The 21,058-nt window shown below is 50.6% G+C and overlaps 1 long non-coding RNA gene across 1 annotated transcript; it reads left to right on the forward strand.

The window, feature by feature from the left end:
* The first annotated feature begins 6,532 nt into the window (after positions 1-6,532).
* LOC120883366 lies at positions 6,533-16,087 on the forward strand. Its single transcript, XR_005725749.1, has 3 exons — positions 6,533-6,737; positions 9,198-9,199; positions 16,076-16,087. It is a non-coding gene; the product is annotated as an uncharacterized LOC120883366 (long non-coding RNA).
* Positions 16,088-21,058: the final 4,971 nt, after the last annotated feature.

The raw sequence follows: 21,058 nt of genomic DNA on the forward strand, positions 1-21,058 counted from the left end.
AGAAAAGTACCTGTTATCACTGGGTTAGGCTTGACACAGACTCAAAGCCTAGAACACAGACGCCCCAAACAAAACAGCAAATCAACTGACTGCCCTGGAAAGCATCTGTCATAAAGCACACGCGTCTGATGCCAGGAGAAAAATTCAAAGGGCTGCTTCCAAATACCGACTGTGTAAGGCACAGCGGCTGGTCAAGGTGGCCGTACAGAGACACCCGCACGGGAGCGCAGAGAGCTGGTGCTGGCCGGGACCTCGTTCCAGGCACCGTGGCCTCAGCCCCACAGCTGCACAGGACACAGCGGGGGAACAGCAGATGGCCACCCGGTGCCTGTGGTGACCCTGAAGCCTAAAGGCCCGGGCTTACGAGCCTGGACTGGACGCAGGACGCTGGTCTCCCTCACTCTATACTCGACTTATGACGACCAGTGTCAGAAACAACGCAGAAGTCATGAAGGGAAAGGCGGCTTCTGGAGCCGACTAGACATCCAATGGTGCTCATCCAAACTGGATTCACAAGGACCAGCCCCAGCTCCCAGGCAGACGCCACTGTGTCATGACACCTGATGGGAGACCGTGGGAGAGAGCGTGCAGGCCCACAGCAGCCCCAGGCCCTGCGGGGTGAGCCCAGCGCGACGCCATCGGCCTTACCACGTGACACCAACCTCCAGGGGCCTTCAGGGGAGTCTCTGAGTTAACTGCACCATAAAGATCATACTTCAGAGCCCAAAACAAACAGAAAGAAAGAAGCACCTTGCATTCCTAGGCTGGGTGGAAGGGTCCCACCATCGCATATCCATAGTAAAATCCCTAAAATGGCAGCGGGAAACCGGCATTGTGAAGCCAGAAATGCGTGACTGCTCCGACAGCCGGAAAGCTGTGACCTAATTCTGGGAGATGCCAGAACGAAACCCGACCTGCAGAAGGACAACAGCGTTCCTCTTCCACTGGGTCCCACAGCTGCTTGTGGGTTTGGGCTTAAAATACTGGACCTGGACAGGCCAGATGTGGCTGCAGGTCACCTGGACTGTGGGAGAGACTGTGAAGCTGCTGTGAAGGTGGGTAAGGCAGCTCAGGAGCTGAAACTAACTGGGGTCCTCTTGTCTCCAGAGAGAGCAGAGGTAAAGCAGCCACAGAGATGCTAATCCACCAGACAGACTTGTGCGCATCCCGCCCGGCTCACTGAGGGCTCAGTAAGGATGTCTTCTTTAAGTCATTGTTAATTAATAGCAATGCCATCTTCCTCTCAAAATTTCCAACTAAGATTATAAAGAACACCATGAAAAAATATGGAATAATTAAGAAGATAATATCAAAACCGGCAAGACAATGGTGTAATAGAAGCATCAGCTTTGCCATAAATGCCCTCAGGCCATGATGCAAATACGTAAGAGCGTGAGAGAGCTGTGTTATCTCATCCAGCCTCCACTACAACCACAGAAGGGTCACTGAGCAGCCCCACCTTACAGGAAGAAACGGAGGCTCCCAATGGGTGAGAAGTGAGTCCGAATTCCTCTAACATCCTCACTCAATTGTTTCCGAAGTCCCACACGGCCTCCCGAGGAGGGACTCCCACACCTCCAGACACACCGCCCGGCAGGTGACCTTGGCAGGACCTGAGCCCTGCTGAGAGATTTCCATCTCTGTACCAGTCATGGCCCGGCTGGAAAGTCCAGGAGCAATGACAGCCCAGTAAGAATGCGCACACTGAGTCCCACATCTTGGCTTCTAAACACCGCTCTTCACGGAAAGGAGCCAGAACTCTGAGGGGGCAGGCTGACTCAGGGCTGCGACAGCCGGACACAGAGAGCCTGGAACACACGCCCTGAGGCAGACCCAGGAGGAGAGTGGAATGCTAACTGCTGTTTCGGAAAAGGCTTCTCACAGTACGTTTTGGACTTGAGATTTTTGAAACAAAAATACTCTCCAAATTCATCACACACTTCTTTCTAAGAAACGCCTCCACTTACAGAGCAATCCCTGGACACGCCGCGCACATGTGGTGGCTCAGAGCAGCCTGGGTGGGGGGGTGAGCTTCACGCCTGCAGCTCCCGGGTTCTCACCTCCCCAGCCCCTGCAAGCGCCCACTCAGATCCCAGTCCCCTCCCTGCAAGCGCCCACTCACACCCCAGCCCCCTCCCTGCAAGCGCCCACTCAGACCCCAACCCCTCCTTGCAAGCGCCTACTCAGACCCCAACCCCTCCCTGCAAGGATCCACTCAGACCCCAGCCCATGCAAGCGCCCACTCAGACCCCAGCCCCCTCCCTGCAAGCTCCCACTCAGACCCCAGCCCTTGCAAGCTCCCACTCACACCCCAGCCCCTGCAAGCTCCCACTCACACCCCAGCCCCTGCAAGCTCCCACTCAGACATGTCAACAGCTCTCAGCAGCCTGCACACACAAGATCAACTGGGTGGAACTCTGCTGCAGATGAAGAGAGAAAGACACCAAGGAGGCTGGTACCTAACACCGATGACCACCAGCCAAAGCCCCCTTTCTTGCCAACGCAGAGACAGATGTTAAAATTTACATAAGGTGGAAGCGGATTTTCTCTATACCCTGAACAATTAAAGGTGAAACCACATTATAATATGGACCTGGCTATGCAAATATGATACAGCTGGGGTCAGAACTGTTTACCCCAAGTCTCCCACCATCAACAGACAGCCCAAGGGAATGGACAAGAAGGATCGGACCGAAAACATCACTTCTTTGGGCTGACAATGCATAAATAGATGGAGAAGTATGGAGCGATGTTTCCTTCCAAATGTTTCCAGAACCTCAACAACAGGGACAAAATGCCCATTCTGTTTCAGAAATTTTTCCTAGCAGCTGTAATTGCCATGCATTCTCCAAGAAAGATGACCAAGTATTTCAGAGGCAAACTGATGTGAACACCCAGTGGCTCTGAGACAGCTTTCAGCCTAAGGGACCCACTTCTCAGACCACGAGCGCCAGGTGGAATCCTGCCATCCCGACTTCTTATTTGCTCCCTCCAGCTGGTCTTTGAGAAGACTGGTCCAGGACAGAGCCAGGCGGTATGGCCCCCAGCACTTCGAAGGTTTCATTTTACCATGGATTTGCACTGGGACCTTCTTGTCTATTTTACATTTGTAGGAAAAGTGTGCGAGAAAGGACTCTTGAAAGTCCCTTGGACTGCAAGGAGACCAAACCAGTCAATCCTAATGAAAATCAACACTGAATAATCATCGGAGGGACTGATGCCGAAGTTGAAGCTCCAATACTTTGGCCACCTGATGCAAAGAGCTGACTCTTTGGAAAAGACTCTGATGCCAGGAAAGACTGAGGGCAGGAGGAGAAGGGGACAACAGAGGATGAGATGGCTGGATGGCATCACTGCCGCAATGGACATGAGTTTGATTGAGCAAACTCTGGGAGATGGTGATGGACAGGGACGCCTGGCGTGCTACAATCCACGGGGTCACAAAGAGTCGGACACGACTGAGGAACTGAACAACAACAAGGAAGAGACAGGCCGGAGTCGGCTGCCTCTCCCTCAACGATGCAGAAAGAGCCCGAAGGGGCATGGGCTGATCTCTGTGTTCCAGCCACGAACCAATCTTACTGTGCTCTAAAATTACACTGATCCAACAAAAAGCACGGGGTAATTCTATGTAACGATTTGAAAGGGTACCCAGATGGCTGGCAAAACATGATTTCCGGGTGAGGTGGTGAGGACGTCTCTGGAAGGAAAGAGCACTGGAATCGGTAAACTGAGTAAAGGAGAGATCACCTCCCCAGGGCAGGTGGGCATTGCCCAACCAGCGAGGAGAGCAAGGATAAACCGGCTCTCTGCCTGAGCTGAGGCGTCCGTCTCCTGCCCTTCGACGTCCAGCACTCCTGGTTCAGACCAGAACCCAAGCCACCAACCCCGAGGGACCTCAGGCCTTCCAACGGCACCTGAATTACACACAGCTTTCCTGCTCTCCAGCTCACAGAGGGCAAATGACCTGGTCTTGTTAACTGTGCAAGCCAATTCCTAGAATATCAATATTTATCTAACATATATCTCTCTATATATATCTTTTTGGTTCTCTCTGGAGAACCCTAACTAATACAAACACTGAGAAAATAGGAAATACTGAATACTTCAGAATTGAAACATAGATACCTATGTAAGATCTAATGTGTGTGTGTGTGTGTGTGTGTAGATGGGGAACACGAATACAAATGACTCCAAGATAATTTTCAGTAATTTTTTAAATTCCGAGACATCTTCAAGCCGACGCAGAAACTTCTTCTCTGGGGATGGCCTGCATTTTCTAGCTTATCCTCCTAAACGTTTCCCTTTTCACGCCAGGGCCGCATGAGAGGACCCTGCACACAAGTGACTCTGAATTGTGAAAGAGCTGGAGAGCGTTTACGAGGACATCTGCACGGCTGTTTTCTGCTGTTTTCTCCCAGAGCCCTAATTCATCAAATCACCGCAGATGTTGACAAGCCTCCTCTCCGCCCCCAGGGAGCTCAGCCTGGCTCTCGAGACGGGTCCTCACTGTACTGCCAAAGCCCCGGCTCTGCTGAGCCCCTGACACGCCCTGAGCACTCTTACGCAGGTTGTTTAGCACAAGATAACCCCCAAACAGCATAGACAATAACTAATCAAGTTACCAATTAATAACATAATTAATAACTGATTAATAATTAGTCATACTAGCTAAACGATATAGCGATATATTTCCATTATATTATCAATGATAATATGCAATGCATTAATAACTCATTCTCAGCTCTAATTAGCAGCCCCCGTACTAGGCGTGTAATCTGTCGTCCATACAGCAAGCACAGAACCCTACGGTGGGAAGATACCTTAGGCTTTCATCTGGGATCAGAGACGGCAGACCAGTGGCCCACGGGCTGGACCCACGGGCTGGACCCACGGGCTGGTTTGGCCTGTACCCATCCTCTAGATCTTTCTGAATGAACACTTTCCAACTGAGACTGAGGGATCCCGCCTCTCCTCTAGACTCTTAGGAGCAGGACCACCTTGGGCTCCTTTTGCAGGCGTGTGGTGGATCCATCCCGGTGCTGGCTGCTTCTCAATGACCTTCAGGCTAGGTCATCAGCTAACAGGGTCCTAACTGACTGTCACTGATAGAAATCTGCCTTCCAGCCAACCCGAACCTGTGTTGGTAGGAACTGTCCAGGGCAACAGAGCATCCCTAAGGAGCTGCCCTTCTGACCCCCATCCACGTGACCCCCCACACCTGCACATTTCACTTTTGGTGAACTAGCCATTCCTCGGCAGTGTCACAGAACAAACGTACCGTTTAAGAGCTAGCCACTGACATACATCACTCTTCGACATTCTCTTCCCTTTTTCCAATCCTTTCTTTGCCTGAATTTCTGACCTGATGACTCATCTTCTCTGAACAGCTTTGTTTATCAGGGACGTCACGTTCCTATGTGGACTGATCCCTCCCGCGGGGTTACCTCGGTAACTTAGGGACCCGGGTATCAGCTCCACGTGCACGAAGCCTTTCTCCCTCGACTGTGCAGGGACCACGCCCCGCGCGCCAGAGTCCCTGCCCTGTTCCCACACATCTGGAAGCTTCTGGCTCTGCTTCACTCCTGGCTCTGCTGACTCACACTATCCTTTGCACACTTGGCCCTCGGAAGCCTCCGTCCTTTCCTCTCCTCTCTTCCTTGACCTAAGTCTTCCGTGGTGAGTAAGTTAAAGTTCACCCTGACTTCAACCTAGCAATTTTATTTTCTTGAGATTTCTCAATATCCATTCGGCTTCATTTCCCCTTAATTTTCACATCATCTTTTAAAATTGTTAGCACTTACTCTCTCTATGACAATTTTCTTATTCAAACCTTGAACACTATTTCTCTTTATCACCATGGTAACCCATCCTAAGGAGACGGCATTTGATGGAAAAAATTTTTTTTAATTCTTCCACACTTGCCCTGTTCTCTTTTCCCTTTTAAAACTACCATGAGTAGAATTCTAGTTTTTTTATTTCTCGTTCTGCATTTTACCCACCCAGTGTGTACACACAGAGTACTATGTACTGACTTCAAAGTCTTAAAAAGGTTTTCCTCCTGTAGAAACTGTTTTCTGCACAGAGTAACCGTTCAACAAATATTCTTCTGACTGGTATTAAAATTGGTTTCTTCCTAGCCATTTCCTCTCCTTTATTTCCTACATATTCTTTGTACTTAGGTAGAAGGAATGTCATCAGGGCATCGGGCAGGCTCACAACTGATGGAAACTCTTTTGCTAGCCACCAACCTGGACTACCCCTTTCTCAATCTGCATGCAAATCCATTTTGGAATGTTGGCTACATTTGCTGGGCTACACATTTCAGCAGGTCAGAAGCATCCTGGGTTTTTTTTTATTTTCAAGCCCAAATCACGTTTTATCCTGTGACATGGCTTCCTTCAATCCAGGAGCGTTCTGAAACCCACATTCCCCACCCACCACCTTCTACCCATGAGTACCACCCAACAGCCTTCAGCTCTTCCTTTTTAAGTGAAGGGCTCTGAACTCACGAGTTCCTCTACGACTCCTTGTAACTATGTTCTCGCAGATATCTTGTTATTTGGCTTCAATAATGATAGGATTCAAAAAGTAATTGTTTCGAAGAATAAAACCATAAGTTATTCAATAAAATTGCTACAGACTCAATGTTTGTGTCCACCCACCTCCAAATTCACACGGTGATATCCTGACCACTCCCCACTGTGGGATGCGATGGGATGGGTGCACTTGGGAGGGTGGAGCGCTCACGAGTGGGATTAGTGCCCTTTTGAAAGGGATGCCAGAGAGCTCCCTCACCCTCCTGCCTCACGAGGGCACAGCCGGGGGACAGCTGTCTGCAGACCAGGGAGCTGGCCTTCACCAGACAAGTACTCTGGGGCCCTCTGATCTTGGACTTCCCAGCTTCTAGGACCATGAGAAATAGATTCTGCTTCTAAGCCACCTGCTCTACGGTATCTTGTTATACCAGCCCCACCTAATACAAAGATCAACCCTTTTCATACCAAGAAAGGGAAGTTTTCTTTTACCAAGATACAAGTTACGCTTTCTACCTCTACGATGGATAATTGGGTTTCCAAATCCCATTTCTCCTTATTTCCCTTTGGCCGGGAAGTCATTTCACTCTCCTCCATGTCCACCCACTTCCCTCTCCTTTCACTCCACCCAGGTCCTTTAAGTATCTTCCTTTCTGCTCACGTATTATCTGCACTCATCACTCTTGGGCCTGACTTCCTCTCCTTTCTGCACCACTTTGGACCAACTAGCACACTGGTTTCTGTCATCCCTGCCAGCGGGATGATCACCATGTGGCTTTTCCTCTTTCCGTAATTCTTCCCTAAACAGCTTCTCCAAGCCGCATGCAGCAAACTACTTACATTATCCACGTGGCTCCAACCCTACAGGAAGTATTTCAAAGGGGGCAACAGGTGCTGTGAATCACCTACCACCGTTACTGTTTCTAAACGTCTCATTTCTCTTGCACTGCTTGGCACCTTCCTGACCGATGTCTTCTTAGACACGCGGGAGCCCCCTTTTCTTACGAAATCACTGTTCTTGCTGTTTAGTTGCTAAGCTGGGTCTGAGTCTTTGCGATCCCATGGATTGTAGACTGCCGGGCTCCTCTGTCCACGGGATTTCCTAGGTAAGCATACTGGAGTGGGTTGCCATTTCCTTCTCCAGAAGATCTTCCCAACCCAGGGACTGAACCCGGGTCTCCCGCATTGCAGGCAGACGCTTTACCGTCTGGGCCATCAGGAAGTCCTAGCAGTGTTTAGATGACCCTTTCGGAAGTTCTCCCCTAAGACTCCACGCATGTAGCTTTGTTACCGTTGTTCAGCTTTCTAACCAGTGCCATTTCAGACCACCCTTTCGTTCTCAGCCACTAACTTTCTTTGCATTATCGTTCAACGAGTCTGCCACATGTGCATCTTACCTGGGCTGCCCCCCAGAAGGCTGTACCGCTCCTGCTGGCTGTGCCCACTGTCTTTGCCTGAATCATGCCCCACATCCACCCGGGACCCCAAAGAACTTCCCTCTTTTTCCCTGCGGTAGCGCCTGCAAGCTCTAGTTTCTGCACATTAGATAACTGTCTTTGGGCCTCCCCTTCTGAGATCTCGTCCCCATCTTTCTCTTCTTCATTAATATTTTCTGTTCCTATTGGCAATTTTCCCTTGTAATCTGGAGCTCGTTTTTATTGATGAATCCACTGTTAAATGATAAACTTTGCCAAGTATAAATAACTCAGCGTTTTTTAAAGCTCAATTTGAAGAGAAATGAACTTACGAATCTGTTCAAGGAACAAACAGGAGGCAAAACTGCTCCGTGTGTATTACACACCTCACTGTGCAACACAGTCAAACCTCCAAACACAACAAAAATGCACACGCTAGGCGCCCCTTACCCAGCAATGACAAACCACAAGCTTCATGTTAAAGGTCAAAAGTGAAATGCCTTTAGGAGTTCCCTCAAAATCTTAAAATAAAAGTCACATTCCAAACTTCACAATTCTCATGAATGCATCACAGAGTCACCATTATGCTATTGAAAAGGAAGACAATTAAGTGCTTGTATTACAGGGGAAATATTCCAAAAATGAATTATATAGTAAATTCAAGAATCTCCCATTTCTTGCTCACAAATAACGAGTTTGTTTTGGCTTATTACGTTCCGTGGCATGGTCTTGACACATCGCACCTCTGTAGACAGAGACCCACCCCAGTCCTACATCTGCAGAACTAAACTGGTGTGTTGACTTTTTCAAAAAGTTGCCTCTCAAAATGCCCTTCCCAATTACCCTTGTGGACCTCCCCCATTCCTGTCCTGTTCTGAGAATGTGGAATCATGTCCATACTACCCTAGAGGTGAATCCCCTTCCTTTTTAAGATATAAAGCATTTCTCATTAAAAAATATACTTCATAAAATATATCCAAATATCCAGCTGAAGCTCTTGCTCTCTTATATTCTCTCTCTGCCCAACATAATTATCTATTTAGATTACTATATTAAACCTGGTTTGCTTTAGGAATGACCCAATTCTTTTGGACCAGCAAAAAAGAAGGGCTTTTTCTTCCACCCCAACTACATGCCCCATTTTTTAACCACTTGGATGTAAAAACAAGTCTCCAGCTCCGAACTTTTCCAGTAAACAGAACATCCCTCAGCCGGGGACCTCGCCAACTTCTCTGACACCATGGAGTGGTCCACCAAACATGGAAGCTGCTCTCGGTGGAGCCCTTCTCCTGGGACAACAGCTGTGAGAGGCAGCATTGTTACACAATGACGGGACTGAGGAAGGGCTGCCCCGTCTCTGCAGCTGGAAGTACTCTCTTTGCAAACAAAACGTGAGAAACACAAACGTGGAGCATTTTTCAACCTTCCAAAAAGGACTCTGTGCTCCTTAAAGCACAGTTTATGACATGATTTCAAAATGTTGCATTAACATTAGTTAATCCTTTAGCCCCTGGAGAATGACGGAAGGAAACGCCAGATTAGCAAGCAGAAAACAAGCAGATTATTCAGAAACGGTGAGCAAGGAAAAGAGTCAGTGCTTATCTGCTGTGATGCTGAAAGAGAAGCATCCAAAATAGAAGAAGGTCGCTATTTCTAACATGTGGGTTCATACAGAAACTCAATTTTATAAAAAAAAAAAATCTATGAATTAGTCAAGAACACTAAGAAGTCTAGACTTGGGTGAGCCCAAGTCACAGTGTTTGTTCTCCATCAGACAGTGAGGGGCAACATGCAAACCTCTCCCAACTGGAACACGCGGGTACTCATTTCAGCCAAAGGACTTTTGCAGAATGAGGGACTCTTCTCACCGCCTCACGTTGCAGCCGTTCACCAACTGGCCAGGAGTGTCCTTTCCCATGACGCGCTGGTATGCATCCCTCCATCTGCCTTAAAGGCGACAAGCGATGCCTCGACGATGCCTCTCTCCCATGAGTATTAGCTTTCCAGCTCATGCCCCGCACCCCGAGTCTCCGTGACAGCATCTCCCTGCTCCCCATCCACATCCACACCACCCTGCGCTCTTCCTCAGCACAAGTCCGCCGGGCCAACAGTGGCGAGCAGGCTTCCACCCCACGTCTTGCCAGTCCAGGGCAGCTCCACGTTCACACTACCACTGCTGCAAAAGACAGCGCTGCTGCGGCCGTGCCTGCTGGCACTCAAAGTGCATCTACCAGACGACGGCTACGCCTGCAGACGCTGATACATCTCCCGACCCAACTAGCGCGTTCACACGCTGTATCTACAGACAGCGCTGCTGCGGCCGTGCCTGCTGGTACTGAAAGTGCATCTACCAGACGACGGCTACGCCTGCAGATGCTGATACATCTCCCGACCCAACTAGCGCGTTCACACGCTGTGGCTGCTGTGCCTACTGATACTAACAGTACCTTTACTAATACTACTAACACCTCTACTAACACGGCTGCTCCCTCGGCAGGTGTTGACCCACCTACTAACACATGCACAGATGCCACTGTTGCCGCCGCTGCTATGCCTGCCGATCTAACAGTACCTCTACTAACACCGCTAACACGCCTGCTGATGCTGGGAGCACACCCGCTAAGACCGCCTCTGTTAGCACCTACAGATGCTGCCGCCACTCTGCCTGCCGGTCTAACAGCACTCACACCCCTCCTAACACTGCGAGCACACCTACCAACACGACCGCTGTCTCGGCAGACACTCACACACCTGAGACACCCACAGATGGCCTGCTGGCACTGCCGAGACATCTGTAGATGCTACTGCTGCTGCTCCCACACCTGGCGCCACGCTCGTACTGCGCTGTTCAGTGGCTCAGGGGTGTCCGACTCTTTGCGAGCTCACGCAGCACACCAGGCTCCCCTGTCCTACGCCATCTCCGGAGTGGCTCAAAGGCGTGTCCGTCGAGTCTCTTACTGATAACAGTCTACCTGCTCCTCCCGCTGCTGCTATCACCACGACTACAGCTGCACAATGACTGATACACCTCCCAGCACATCTGCCAGCCCCCACTAAAGAGCACAAAGTTACCCCTGACGGGCACCGCCCGACCCGGGTCCGCGTCAGACCTTCTGTAATGGGACTCCAGGCTCTCACCGCACAGATGGTAAAGGGGCCAAGGCTGACCCCAGCACGTGCAAGAGCGGGCTGGAGAGGCTATGGGAGACAGGAGCGACCCAAGGACAGATGCTCACGGAGCAGGGGGGCTGAGAAAGCGAAGGTGACGGGGACCCAAGGCCAGATCTGCACACGCAGGGCGAGGTGACCGGGGACCAAGGAGGGACGGGGGCAAGGAGAGACTGCTTTATTCACAGGCACTGTTCACGCTTAGGGGTGCTGGGAGGGGCTGCAGGGCAGGCTCGGGGGGGGTGGTTTAGGGTGGGGGAGGGGGCAAGAAAGAGATGAGGGCGCCTGGAAGGGCTGACACCAGGAGTCAGCCCCAGACAGCAGGGGGCCTGCCCCGGGGGTGGAGACACGGGGAGTTCAGGGCCAAGGCAGCCGAGACTGGACGTGTGAGGCAGCCAGGGGTCATCTCGGGACACGCATCCTGAATGGGGGGCGGGGGGGGTTGCAGGAGCAGTCCCCAGAGAGACCAGGCTGCTGCTGTGAGACAGAAGAGGGGTCCGAGCCAGCTGGCGGGGACTCGCGGCAGATGTCCACGGGGACGGGACCTGGAGGGACAAGTCAGCGGCCAACGACCCCTCGGGGGCCCTGCAGCTGGCTGGAGCTCTGCCTCCAGGCCCCAAAAGTTAACTGTTCATACAGAGCCTCCGCCCGTGGGACTTGCGCCCCCTCCATGTTGCGGGGGACGGACAGACAGGCCCCAGAAAACTAGGTGCTGGGTGAGCACGGCTGGACCCCAGCCTGGCCCGGGGCCAGCCCTGCAGCAACCTCTTGGATGACCCGCTTGATCAGGTCTCCCAGAGGTGAGCACGGAGCGCTCCCGCTGCCTCTGAAGCCCTGGGAGCCGACCCCAAACACCCCCCCCCAACCCTGCCAACCCCGTGGCCGCGTCCCACTGGCCCTGCCTCCGGGAAGAAGCCCACTCGGCGGTCTGCGTTAGCTCAAAGCTCTCCTTCCAAACAGGGTTGGAAAGGACTCAAAACTCCAGAAAATTCAGGAGTGGCGTTTGGAAAACTTCAGGCAGAGGGCGGGGGAAGGCAAGGCATGCTGTGGGGCTGTGACCCCCGCCCTTGGGGCCGCCCACCTGGGGAGAGTCTGGCACCCCCCCCACCCCACCCCTGACGTCAACGGCGGGGGGCGGGGGGATTCCAAGGAAAGGGCAGTGGGCACACAGAGGCATCCTTTCTGACAAAACGTCTACAGGGAAAGAAGGCTCTCGTTTGTTTTCATCCACCTTTGGACCACAGGAACAGCCCTCTTCCAGGCTTGAGACGTCTCAGCTGCGAGCCAGACAGCAAGTGTCCCCACCGGGCCCCAAGGCCAGCAGGCTGGAGTCCCCGTGGTCAGGGGCAGCTGCAGCCCGGGCCCCTGCCAGCCCGGGGTCCACGGAGGAGGCAGTGCCAGGAATACCTTGCCTGCCTGGGGATCCCTGTTTCCTCTCCAAACGAGAATGCCCGCTGGAGCTGAGGCTCCCTTTTCTTCCACTGAACCCAGAACAAATGGGGTTTATGCTGGGGTTCCCATTGCATGTGCTGAACTTTCCTCCAGAGGCCACTGTGTCCAGAAGGGAGTCCGGGTGTCCTTGGGAGCCGCCCCAAGGGGGCCTCGCAGGGGAGCGCGCCTGGCTGGAGTTCAAGGATGCGACCTTGGGAATCAAAGGCACCTCCCCATCAGGGGGCTTCTGAGCTGTCTGCTTGGAGGAAGTGCAGACAGAGCTCCCCACAGCTGCTGCCCAGAGGGACACTTCCTCTCGGGGATGAATGGAGGAGCTACAGTACCTGCAGCCCAGGAAGCACCAACTGTTTCCAGACTCAGGAAAGAGCTGCTAAGGCCTCCGGAAGCCTGCGTGCGTGCCGCCCTGGAAAGACTAGACAAGAGGGTGCGCACCACACTCAGGCCTGCTACCACTCAGGGAAGAAGGCACGGGCTAAGACATGTGTGGACTTTTGTCTCTATAACCAAACTCTGTTTAAAGATTATCTAACCACAAGGTAGAGCGTCCGACAGACAGAACTGTCCTCACTTCACTGAGCCAACTTTTATTACGGGGTGTGTGTGTGTGTGTGTGTTCTCTGCACAGACAAAAACTAAAAATGGTGACTAATTAATTGTGAGTTAATTCGATATTTTGTTGTTCACTCGCTAAGCTGTGCCTGACACTGTGACCCCATGGACTGCAGCATGCCAGGCTTCCCTGTCCTTCACCATCTTCCAGAGTTTACTCAAACTCTTGTCCATCATGATGCCATCCAACCGTCTCAGCCTCTGTCACCCCCTTTCCCTCTTGCCTCTGACATAGTTGGAAAGAAAATGAAGATGCATCTAAATTCAGAATTGCGTGGAGAATACACACAGCCACTCATCAGAGCTGAATACTAACATCCTGCTCCTTCCAGGTGGAACATTTGAGAACCAGAGGAGCAGGAGACGCACGCAATGCCACAGGCTGTCCCCCAAAGGGTCCACCCATCACAGACCACCTCTTCTCTCCAAACCTCCCGTCTTCTCCTACGAGAGGCAGTGTGTGCTTACGTGCCCCCATACATGTACACGTGGGCACACCACGAGCTCAGACCCCGGGACGGGCCAGCTGTGTCCAGAAGGAACCGGGTCTGTGCAGCTGAAGCTGCAGCACACAATGTCTCTGCACTGTTTAACTTCTGCGTCCTAGACACAGTTACTTTCCTGCTTTCCCAGCTTCATCAGGGCATCTAATGACCCACGACATGTTTATGTTACACTAGAGTTTCCCTTAAAAGGCCAGGACGCTCTTCACGGGCTCCCCAGGCCGCCTGGCTCCTCCGGCTACCAGGGCTCCAGGTTCACCCCCAAACTGCACACCCCCACCCGCAACCCAGGGCCTCTGCGGGGTTTGTGCCCGCCCCACCCCACCCCCTGCAGCACCGTCTCCTGGAGCTCCCTCCCGCCCACGCCTCGGGACCCAGCACCTTCCCACCGTGGGCACTCAGTCCCCCTCCACCCCACTTCATTCCACCTGTGACCCTGGGCCAGTTTCTGGCCTCCATCAGGGCTGCTCTGTGAACAGTGGAAGGGGTCACCCTGCAGTGGCCAGAGCTCACGGTCACCAGGCTTCCCCGGCGTCGGGTCTCTGAGCTGCGGGGCAAGAACAGAAGTTGAGGCCCCTGCTGGCCTTCCTCCCCGGTCAAGGTCAGGCCCACCTGCCCAAGAACCCTGGTGGCATCCCCTCCCGACCCTGAAATATGCCTCAGCAGATACGGTGTGATATCACTCACAGATGCACTGTAAGTATGACGTAAGTGAGCTTGTGAGACAGAAATGGACTCAGACATAGCCGACAGACTTAAGGCTACCAAGGGGAAGAGAGGGGAGGGGGGCACCAGGAGGTGGGGATTAGCAGACACACGCCCCCATTCATTAAATAAACAAGGACCCACTGCAGAGCTCAGAGAATTAGATTCAACACGTTGTTGTAAACCATCGTGGAGAAAACATGACAAAGAATGTGTGTGTGTACATACATACGTGTGCGTGTATGTGTGTGTGTACATACATACGTGTGCATGTATATATGTGTGTGTACATACATACGTGTGTGTGTGTGTGTGTGTGTGTAACTAAATCGCTTTGCTGTACACCAGAAACTAACCCACCACTGCAAATCAACTCTGCTTCATAAAAAGAGAAGCAATGTCCCCGAACTCTGCCTTCATATCCTTTCTCCCAGGACAAGCTTCACTGACGCCAAGGAGCAGAGAAAAGCAGTGAAAACCAGCTGTCTCTTCCACTGTCTCTGCATTTTACATCCAAATCTCCCAAATTTTTGATACTATCCTTTAAATCCTTCAGCACATCTCAGCCCCAAAGAATGCACTTTGTTCCTCAAGATAAGGTGGGAAGCGTCAACCACGTAATCTCCTCAGTACCAGACTATTCTCACAACTCATCTTTCAGATCAGGACGCTGCCAGAGTAAATGGGAATGCTGGGAATGATTAACGATCAGGCTGAGGTCACAGGCCCGGGCTGGCTGGAGCCCAGCACACCCCATTCTCTTCCCCACATGGCTGATGGGAAAAGCTTGACTTTGTGGGTCTCTATATCCTGCACCCCCAAAGCAGGTGCCAACAGTAAGAGGGCTTTCAGGAAGCGAGAGGTACCTCCTGGGGCTCACGGCTCCCGGAGAGTCCTTCTCCGCAAGCCTGACGAGCCTGGGCTGTCACATTTGCTCAGAAAGGGTCTCTCTTTTCTACACTTCCAGAACTCTCAACTGGATTCTTGCGGTTACTCCCACCTCTGCCATCTGCACACGAACAGATTCTAGATGCATCTCCGAATTTCAACTGTTCCACACGGCCTTGGCAATCAACAAGCCAATCGGCAGACATGGGCTGTGTGTCCCAACCTCATAACGACACCACCACTGCCCAAGAGGCCGAGAGGCACAGAAAAACCGACACCACCACTGCCCAGGAGGCCGAGAGGCACAGAAAAACCGAGACGCGGCTGAGGACACGGGATCTGCACACAGGCAGAGGCCGTGAGCGGTCCCAGGAAACGAGAGAGAAGCGCCACGCGTCCGATCTCCACAATGAGATAGATGCATGTTCGCCAAAGCTGTCTTCCCTGGTCAGCTCTCCCACCCGCCTCAGAAGTGCCCGCGTCCTGCCTGCTCCTCGCAGCCAGTTCTTTGGCGACACCGTCGAACTGAGCGCTACTCGTATCCACTGTCAGAGTCAGGCCTTCCTCTTCAATGAATCATGTTCAACAGATCTGACTGCAACAACCTGCTATCCAGTGCCCCAGGCTTCCCAGTCGGCTCCGTGATAAAGAATCCGCCTGCCAAGCAGGAGACGTGGGTTCCGTCCCTGGGTCGGGAAGACGCCCTGGAGGAGGGCATGGCAACCCCCTCCAGTGTCTGTGCCTGGAGAATCCCACAGACAGAGGAGCCGCCAGGGCTACAGGCCACGGGGTTGCAAAGAGTCGGACATGACTTAGTGGCTGGACAACAATAACCAAACCCCCCTAGACCGAGTCTAGGGAAAATGTCCCTCTAAGAGTCTGAAACATGCCCCAAGCATTGCCTCCTGAAAAATGTACTGTGCACAGACACCCTTATGGCGACCGAAGGGGGAAGGGATCAGTCAGAAGCTTGGGGTTAACAGGAACACCCCGTGTCGCGAGCGTGCTGAGTCGCTTCAGTCATGTCCACCTCTTTGCAACGCTATGGACTGGAGCCCGCCGGGCTGCCCCGCTCCAGTACGGCAGACACAGCTTGAACATGTTACGAGGACACCTGGACATACTGGAAACTTCAGCGGACCTTACCTACCTTCCACTCTAAGAAGAGAATTGCCAATTAAGAGTTAAGCCTTTGAAGGGTCATTTCTATAATTATTCCCCAACAAAAGGACTCAGTAACATCATACATTTCATCAGAGATTTTTACATTAACAGCTTTTCACAGCAGCAAGGTAACATCGGATGCGGCCGGCCCCTGTCTAGGGCGGATGGCTAACACATCTTACCCAGAACTTTGACCTACGCTTTCTTTCTAAAGCCACTCAATACTTTCCCACAAACAGTCTTCGTGTTTCTGATTCATTGGTCCCTAAGTCACAAATTAGATGGGTTTTGCCCAGGAAATCTGGAAAACTTTGGTCTCTGGAACAGGACTTGAATTCTGCCAAACAGCATAACTCGAGAAAAGGGCTCAGGGGCCGGCTGTGAACAGATCTCCTCCAGCCTCAAGAGGGTGCTGAGCCAGAGGACACCCGCCCCCCTGTCTGGGGGCTGTCCCCCGAGGGTTTCCATACTCAGAATGGTGACACAACCTCTGCACCCTCTGAGCTGGAAGTCCCTGGGGTGTGGCCCTGCTGGTTACAAAACCACCCCTTCCCGACCGCTGGCCTCAAGCCCCTCCACCCTGGTCCCACCGCCATGCCATCCAGCAACGCAAAGTAAGGCAGAGGACCACGGTCTTGCATCATCACTGCTGGGACACACCCCACTCTCGCTCAAGCGCCTGGGAGCCAGGGACACTGGAGAAACCCACTTGCTGTTTGATGTCCATTCCTCCATCTGGTATTTCCTCATCTGATGCCTTTGGCCACCCTAAATCCAAGTTGTTTTCCCATAGCCAGCTTTGTGTAATTTCCAGGGCAGAGAGGAAAACCCAGCTAATTCATTTCCCACCCGAGAGAGATTTCAAAATTTCTAATCTCTAAATAAATGGAATAATCCTGAATGTTATGAATCCTGACTGCTAGTCCCGTGAATTCACTTTAGAGACACAAAATAAGTAGAATTTCCTATAAGACAATTTAGTTTTTTTCTTCATTTTTTGTAACTCTTTTAACAGAGTCAAATTTCTGAGGCTGGGCCATTTCTAAAACTGCCAAGAGAGACGTCTTTTAAAGTAATTTCTAGTTCAGCATGATCAAAGGCCAAAATTGCTTGTATTAATGCCATACACAACCTTTGAGGGTAGGAATACTTGTCTGCTTTTTGTTCCACATCCTGGGTGTACAATAAATATCAATTATGAGTAAATGTACAAATGAATGCCTTTAATTATATCGATACGGGCAGGATATGTATGGTACACATGTCGCTAATATATGTGTTTTGCTGTTTTTCAGTTGCTAAGTTGTGACTGACTCTTTGTGACACCGTGGACTCTAGCCCGCCAGCCTCCTCTGTCCACGGAATTTTCCAGGCAAGAATACTGGAGTGGGTTGCCATTTCCTCCTCCAGGCGATCTTCCTGACCCAGGGATCAAACCCGGGTCTCCAGCAGGTGGACTCCTTACCACTGCACCACCTGGGAAGCCCATATGCATTATATATAAATATATATATATATATATATATATATATATATAGGCTGTGCCAAGTGGCTTGCAAGATCTTAGTTCCCCAACAAAGGATCGAACCAGCACCCCCACTAGAAGAGTCCTAACCCGTGGATGACAGGGATTCCCTGCATGCGTATTTGTTGACCCAGAGTGACTGCTCAGCATCACTGAAGGCAATTTCAAATTATTCTGAATGTCATAAGCAAGATACTGAGCTCAGAACAGATTGATTCGTGTTCTGTGCTTAGGTGAATTCTTAGCCTTACTCGTTTTATTTTCACTAATGTGAAAAAAAAAAGGCACTTTGATCACAAATTTGGCTTCCAGCCTAAAACAGTGCCCAAAGTTATGTGTCTCAAATGTGTTTTCCAGTCAAGAAAAAAACACACATCTCTATAATATGTTAGTGAATGATAACCTCCACGAAAGAAGAGAAAAAAAATCTAAGGCCAACAAGATATAATAAAAAATGACTGATTATAGAAACTGTTTAAAGGTTTAAAAGCCTGAATTCCAAGAATAAACAAATAAAATTTCATTATTTCCAGGTACTTAGGAAAACACATTTTAACTATCACTAAGGCATCCAGAAGCTATTTGCTCAAAGCTGCTTTAACAAACTGATAAGAAGCATCTGCCGCTCCAGTAATGTTTACGCGCCCAAGTATTTGTTAAAGATAAGGGGTGAACGCGGGATGAGTCGAGCAGATTGCAGCTCGTCCTGGGTGGTGAGAAGTGCGTCACCCCAGCTTATCAGCGACTGGGGCTGACTGGGGACCGCCCTGTGTACTTACCTGAAACCCACGGACCCAGGTGCTGCACTGCCCAAGCTGCAGCATTTTTTTCCACCGCGAACCCATCTTCCTGCTTTGGCAAGTTCACCTTAATTTTACAGGCCATTTCCTGACCGAAAATGACGAGTTATCTTAAACCACTAACCCCAAGTGGTCTGTAATTTCCAGGAAGTGGATTTGGCCGTAAAAAGACAGAGAACAGAAATTCCTCGATCAGGGGCCAAGCCTTGGAGGAGGTGGTGGGTGAGGCGGGCATGGCAAGAAGATGAAGTCACACCCACCAGCTCCTGCCCACCCTGGAGGCTTGGGCAGCCTCTAAGCAAACTCCAGGCCCACCATCAGCAGATGCGAAAGTGAGCATACAGCCATAAAGATGGGAAAATGCGGATATACCGTGGATCAACATCCCATCGCCAAGCCCCCTCCAGCATCCTAACACCCTACAAGCCTGCATCCGGACCCTCCCACTCCCCAAACCCAGCCCCCTCCCCCAGGAGCACCACAGGGCTGGAACTGCCAGCAGTAACAACAACCAACAGGAAAAGGGGCCGTCAGACTCGGAGGATAGCTACAGCAGCTCAGCATCTACTTGAGCACAAACCACTGCCCAGAAGAGCGTGGCTACAACTCACCTCCATCACAGGGCTGCCCTGGGAGTGAGGAGAAGGGGTGAGGTCTGTGGTCCCCGGCACCCGTAGTACCACCACTGCTCATTGGAGACGTGCGTCTTGGGTGCACCTATACCCTGCTCAGCACCACAATGGACCTTGTCCATTCAAGGAAATCGTGATTATAACAATACCACCTTAACACAAGCTTTAATGCAGGGATAGTGGGGACCTAAGTTTCACACAACTCCGTAATAACTCCGTGACATTGAAGTTATATTCTTTAAAATAAAATGCAACTCAAAAAGTAAAGCTAATTAAGAAAAGGAGTTGCTTATATTTAAAAAATGACATTTTTAAAGCTGATGCTTTTGGCTGATGCGAAGAGCAGACTTATTTGATGCTGATGCTGGGAAAGACAGAGGGCAGGAGGAGAAGTGGGTGGCAGAGGAGGAGATGCTTAAATAGCATCACTGACTCAACAGACGTGAGTTTGAGCAAACTCCGGGAAATAGTGAAGGACAGGGAAACCGGGCGTGCTGCAGTCCACAGGGCCGCAAAGAGTCGGACAGGACTTAGCAACAGATTTTGGATGATGTGGAAATTAACATTCTCATGCTCAAGAAAAAGTCACTGGTTGCATAAAAGGATAACTGAGCTTTAGAATACACTTTGATTGCTTTCCCTACTACAAAAATAATACACTTACTTTTTAAAAATATTGTCAGAGATGCAGTAACCAAATCTGCCACTGATAAAAATATACATTAATATTATTTCTTTAACAGAAATGGAACAACACCATAATAGTTATCATTGGGCCCATCTGTAACATTCTGAAACAGGAAACCAGTACTGACGTTGTAGCCTCAAAAATGCCCCATATGCTAAAGGAGGAGTGTTGGGGGCATTTATTTTTCTGAAGTGAAGACCTAGGCTACCACGCATCTCTATTCTGCTGAAAGCTATTTGTGATGTTATTTCATGTATTTAGGAAACACTCATTTGATTTTTACTCTTGAGGTTGTATTGTTTTAGCCTGCGGTCCTTAGATGTGAGCAGCAATGATATTTGATATCTTCCAGGTCCTCTAGGCCTGTGAGTGGGAACTAGGAAAAGCTTATGCAAATAGCTTTGGAAACTGAGTTACAAATAAAAATCCTTGACTTTTGTTCTTCACAAAGGAACATGCTCATTTTTAAAGCAGAAACTCAATACAAATATTGTAACAATTTCAATTTAATTTCACTTCAAACACAGGAATACTGCCTTTACATAGCCCACTGAGTTGGACAACATTGACTGAGTCAGTCCAGCTCTGTCCGAACGGCTCTACCAGTGGGTCTCCAAGTGCTGGGAAATTTGATGAAACGGGAACACTGCCCTCTCCCAGGACACAGTCAGCCTCTCTCGCTATTAGCTAAGTAAGAAAGAGAGGCCCACAGGAGACTCAGACAAGAGCCGAGTAATAAACCAGTAATTCCAAAACTCTGCACAGAATCTTGACTCCAGGAGCAGCAGAAAATGAGAAGGCTGGAGAAACACCCTTTACCAGCAAGAGAACCAACAGATATGCATGGAATATATTGCCTTAATACCTGATGTGGACGCTTGCCATCTGCCTTTCCCTTGACCACAAGTCAGGCAAGCTTTAAAACTCAGATGACAAAAAACGCTCTTAGAGTGTACTGACTAAAAGACAAACC

This window comes from Oryx dammah, unplaced genomic scaffold (genome assembly GCF_014754425.2).
Source record: "Oryx dammah isolate SB20612 unplaced genomic scaffold, SCBI_Odam_1.1 HiC_scaffold_24, whole genome shotgun sequence".
In the NCBI taxonomy this organism is placed as follows: domain Eukaryota; kingdom Metazoa; phylum Chordata; class Mammalia; order Artiodactyla; family Bovidae; genus Oryx; species Oryx dammah.